This window comes from Poeciliopsis prolifica, unplaced genomic scaffold (genome assembly GCF_027474105.1).
Source record: "Poeciliopsis prolifica strain line A6 unplaced genomic scaffold, Auburn_PproV2 SCAFFOLD059, whole genome shotgun sequence".
Taxonomy (NCBI): domain Eukaryota; kingdom Metazoa; phylum Chordata; class Actinopteri; order Cyprinodontiformes; family Poeciliidae; genus Poeciliopsis; species Poeciliopsis prolifica.
The window spans coordinates 65,853-71,209 of NW_026562434.1; the positions used below are offsets into that span (position 1 = coordinate 65,853).

The following is a 5,357-nucleotide window of genomic DNA, read 5'->3' on the forward strand; positions in this document are numbered from 1 at the left end:
AGCAGCTGAATTGATTGCTTTGACAAGGGCATGTGAATTGGCTGAGGATAAGCACTTGACAGTGTTCACAGATAGCCAGTATGTTTTCTCTACACTGTTTTATTTTGCTAAACAATGGGAGCGTAGAGGAATGACAACATCTACTGGGAAACCAGTAACACATGCATCTTTGCTTAAAAATTCTTTGCAAGCAATACAACTCCCCATTAAACTAGCTGTATGTAAATGCGCAGCTCACACAAAAGGACAAGGTGAAGTTTCAAATGGGAACAGACTAGCTGATAAAATTGCAAAAGAAGCTGCAGCAGGGAAACATGGGAAAGGAACTTTCTCAGCGCAGACTGAAGAAGAACAACACATGATAGACAAAGCAGTGTTTAAAGACATGCAGGACAACGCACCGCAAGTTGAAAAAAGGATGTGGATAACTAAGGGTGCGAAAATTAATGATGAGAAAATTTTTGAGGTTAATGATAAACCAGTCCTTCCTAAATCTTTATTTAAAGCAGCAGCAATATTGAGCCATGGTGAATCTCATGTCTCAACAGGGGGGATGGTAGGAATAACATATGGCTTTATGGTTTTAAATTCCTATTCAAAAAATTTTTGTAGGGCATGTCTAATATGTGCTAGACATAAGTCTCAGGGAAACATAAGGCCCAAACGAGGCAGGTTCCCAAAACCATCTTATCCATGTCAAACCATGCATATGGATTTTATTGAACTTTCACAAAGTGGGTCATATAAATATTGTCTAGTGATGATTGATGCTTTTCCTAAATGGGTTGAAATAGTTCTAGCAAAGCATGCAGATGCTTTGACAGTAGCTAAGGCTATTTGTAAAACTATTATCCCAACACATGGCATCGCGCTAACTGTGAAATAGTACTGTGAAAAGCAGATTAAGAAAATGCACGGCAGACACTAGCCGGCTCTGGCCAGAATGGTTAGATTTGGTGAAACTCTATATGAGGATCACCCCGACAGCTGATGGTCTAACACCTTTTGAAATAATTCATGGGAGAGCTTACAGATTGCCTCTGTTTGCTCCAGACTTACAAAAAGCTGATGAAGAACAGACATTAGCAGATTATATGATCAGGACCCTTAAACTGAAGGAGGTGTCCAGTGCAAATTTACTGCCTTTTTGATTCTCTTCCTGCACAGGAGGCCGCTCCGATCGAGCCAGGTGACTGGGTCTACATAAAAGTCAACAGCTGTAAAGATTGCTGAAAGACCCAGCTGGATACATCTCAGTCACTGTAAGCTGCAGAGAGTGTTAAACCCCTAAAGTTGGAGTAGAGAGGAAGGAGAGCTCTTTTGAGAGCTTCCGGGCTACAAAGGGGAGCTACATTATAGTTGTAGTTCGTCTCAAACCCGGTGAAGAAACGCTAAGATTCTCACTCCTTTAGTTTGGGGGTTCTGACATCTCTATACGTCGAGCAGCAATGGGGACTCCATATGACAGATGGACTTTTTGCTGCGCTGTGACTGTTGTATGTTTGATGTTTGGTGAAGGAAACGAGCCTGAGTTCCACCCACATGACTACAGTACCAATCTTTGGCTGAAAACTGATGAACAGAACTGCTTATGAGGGACATGCTGTGAACTGCTACGTGTGTGCGCAACTGCCAGTTTCCATACACAACTCAGGTCTCCGACCAGGTAACATTGCTGACGACAAACAGATGTGTCTCTATGTTCTAAGCACCAGACCGCGGCGCATCCCACCACCAAGGGGAGACAGACCACGTGAGAAGGACTATTCTGCTGACCTCCGGATGGGAGAGGCAGTGCAAGGACTGTTTCAATTTTTAAATTGTTCACTGGCAGACGATGTACTTCCTTTTCGTCATCTCAACAAACTGTATGGAAAATACTAGAGATCATTTCGTTGGCAGGAGCCAAACCAGGATCTCTGAGGAACTGTGTGTATAATAATGGACATGTTGTTCTAGGGACGTTGCCCTGGCACTTGTGTAACAGAGTTTACACCTACTGCGAACCGACACAGGATTTCATCGACTGCACAGCCTGCAGGGGTCAAAGGGCGACTCCACACTGCAAAGTCTGGAAGGAAAACCCAGATTGTCACAACCTGCTTCAGGAGAGGAGTTTCAACATCACGCATAAGACTAAGAGGAGACAGATGACAACACTGTGTAGCGCCATAATGCCAGGAGATTATGGCTCTCAGATATTAGCAGACTGGAAAGCACAAAATGATCTACACACCCGCTCCAAGCGAACAGCTATGTCAGAGGTCAAAAGATGGGGAGGCCTAACAATACATACTGGAGTTCCATGGGAATTCAGGATTTGGAACGGCGGAGAAAAAATTCATGCAAGGTCTTTTTCCGTGGGTTGGTCTAGGAGAGATTTGATACCATGTTTGAGATAAACAGGTACGGATTATTACGACTGATCAACATCACATACCAGCTGGCCAATGGCACCATGAAAGAACTGACTGAACTGAGAAACATGGTTATGCAAAACCGTGTTGTCCTGGACTTTCTCACTGCCCCTCAGGGAGGGGTCTGCAAAATCATTGGCCCAACGTGCTGTACTTTTGTGCCTGATGAAACAGGAAATGGAGGAATTATTTCTGACGCTCTATACGAGCTAGAAGATTTAAAACAGTATGTGGAAAGTGGAACACGCGGCTCATCCTCTTTTGATTTGTTTTCATGGCTCACTGCTGGACCATGGTGGTCCTTGCTGTTAAAGCTTGTGACACCTATTCTGATTGTGTTAATTCTGTTCTGCCTATTTACGGGTTGCATTATTCCTTGTCTACGAAATATGATGTATAAAACAATTAATACGACTGTTATCAACTATCAGCTGACAAAGGCATCTTATGAAACAACTGAAGATGACTTGTTCCAAGTTTCTGACGATTTTCTGAACAATCATGAATTTCTGTAATCAATAAACAGATGAATTCATTTGCTGAATGACTCCAACACCGAAAATGTGGGAACAAGTGATGTTTAGGATGAGAAAACTGCATTTGATTTTTTACTGTTTATTCTTTGTTTTTTCATGTATTTCATTATATAACTTTTATTCATTATGTATTCTCTGTGTTTAGATTAGTTTTTATTATTTTCTTTTATTTTCTTTTCTATATTTGGCTTCTGCATAGCAGTTTATACACATAGTAAAATGATAAAAAGGGGGGAATGTTAGATATTTTTTATTATTATCATTTTGCTGTTACTTTAGTTTATATTCAGTCTAAAGTATTATTGTGATTTAGTATAAACTGACCTGGAGGTTATGACTGTCTTCATGCGAGATAGTAAAACTTTATGGTTCTCAGACCCTAAAGTTTTCTCTGGTGTTTATCTACCCGGTCTTAGGTGACAGTTTGACCCAGAGCTGAACTGGGCTCAGATTGTAAATTAGATATCACACCTGGAACTGAGTTGTTGGTCTGTTTATGTTAAATGTTTTACGACCTCTGTTGTTTGATGCTTTGACAATAAAGAGGGAGCTCACGTGAAAGCAGATCAGAACTCTCTATTGACCAGCCCGGAGGAGCTGTTGATCGGGATTTCTCCTTCTGCAGAAGCCTGACCATATTTAATTCATATACGTTGTCTGTGGTTATTTTATTGTAGGTTCAAGGAAAATACCTAACAGGGCATAACTTAGATAAATAAATAAATAAAACTAGGAACATCTGAGTTTTTACTGGTACAGCAATTAGAAACATCTCACCTCTCTGATGGTGGAGATCCAGGAGATTTAAAGTGAATGGGATGACGCTTTGACCTGTCGCTCTTAAAGGAGACACAGCTGGGTTCTGGTTCTGGTTCTGGTTTGAGTCTCTGATGGATCCTGACAGAAACATGATGATTAAAACTTAATCAGCAAAGAGGAGCAGCAGCAGCTTCATCACCACGTCTGTTCTGGCCTGATATAGTGAACGCTGTGTGAAAAGGGCTGTGGACAGTTAGAGATGGTGACCTCACCTCTGACCTTTGCTCTGGCTCTCATCTTCCCCACACAGAGTGGTTTTAGAGGGAGGGACTCCCTCCTCTCTGTCCTCACACTGATCCATGCTGCTGAATCCACATCAGCTCACACACTTTCTAGCTTCACCTGCAGAGGAAACACACATCATTCATCTGCACATCAACTCTGATCATCCTTTACATCATTAGTGCTGGAAAAAGATCAGCTGCTCCTCCTCTGATTGGCTCTTCTTCTCTGCTTCATATCAGTGTCAGGTGAATGCAGTCAGACAGCAGAGAGGCAGAGGAAGCTGCCATCAGCTGCTGCACTTCTACTATCAGTCCACTAGATGGAGACATGGAGCAACATTTACATTCACTGATTCAACCTGACTGAACATCAAGAACTGAACATGTGCTCCATAAATATTTAATGACTGACTGAATAAAACACATTTTAACAATAATATTTTATTTTAAAGGAAGTGGCAGGAAATTGTTGTGTATGAATTTAATTGTAGAGACATGAGAACTCTTTCATGAAACTAGGATTCAGAAATCTAGAATAAGAGATAAAGCCAGGCTTGACATAGCAGCATCTGTACATTGTAGTTTTTTCTGTTTCACAAAGTCCAAACCTATCTCAGGAAGTATGACTATATTGAGCCAGGCCTAAATAAATCAGATGAATGCTCATTCAGATTTCTTTGAGACCATGAGATAAATCACAGTTACACTGATACTATAATGGATAAATTGTATACTCTATACCTTACATCAAACAAATAAATTTTTATATGTTTCAAAATGGAGAATTGTGAAAAATTGAAGCATATCATCCGTCCGTCCATCCATCCATTCTCTTTTGCTTATCCGGGGTCTTCATCCTGGCCACTTCACACTCGGCTTCAAACCGAGTAGTGGTCCACTACTTCCGGCAATGTGGACCAGACTGTGACATCAGTCACACAGGAAGAGCTCTTTAACCGCCTTGGCTACCTCATTGTCAGTGATAGGAGAGTCTGACCCAGAATCCCCAGCTTCCTTAATGGAAAGCATGTTGGTATTATTGAGGAGATCTTCAAAGTATTCTGCCCATCGGCCCACAATGTCCCGAGTCGAGGTCAGCAGTACACCATCTCCACTATAAACAGTGTTGGTGCTGTTCTGCTTCCCCCTCCTGTAATGCTGGTTCATGGACCAGAATTGCCTCGAAGCCATGCAGAAGTCTTTCTCCATGGCCTCTCCGAACTCCTCCCACACCCGAGTTTTTGCCTCAGCAATCACCCAAGCTGCATGCCGCTTCGATTGCCGGTACTCCTTCTGGAATCCCGTAGGCCAAAAAGGCCCAATAGGACTCCTTCAGCCTGACATAGGTGTCCACTAACAGG

The 5,357-nt window shown here is 42.1% G+C and overlaps 1 long non-coding RNA gene across 1 annotated transcript; it reads left to right on the forward strand.

Annotated features, from left to right (window-relative positions):
• The first annotated feature begins 891 nt into the window (after positions 1-891).
• Positions 892-3,600, forward strand: LOC129379648 (uncharacterized). The gene is made up of 2 exons (XR_008608219.1): positions 892-1,868; positions 1,960-3,600. It is a non-coding gene; the product is annotated as an uncharacterized LOC129379648 (long non-coding RNA).
• Positions 3,601-5,357: the final 1,757 nt, after the last annotated feature.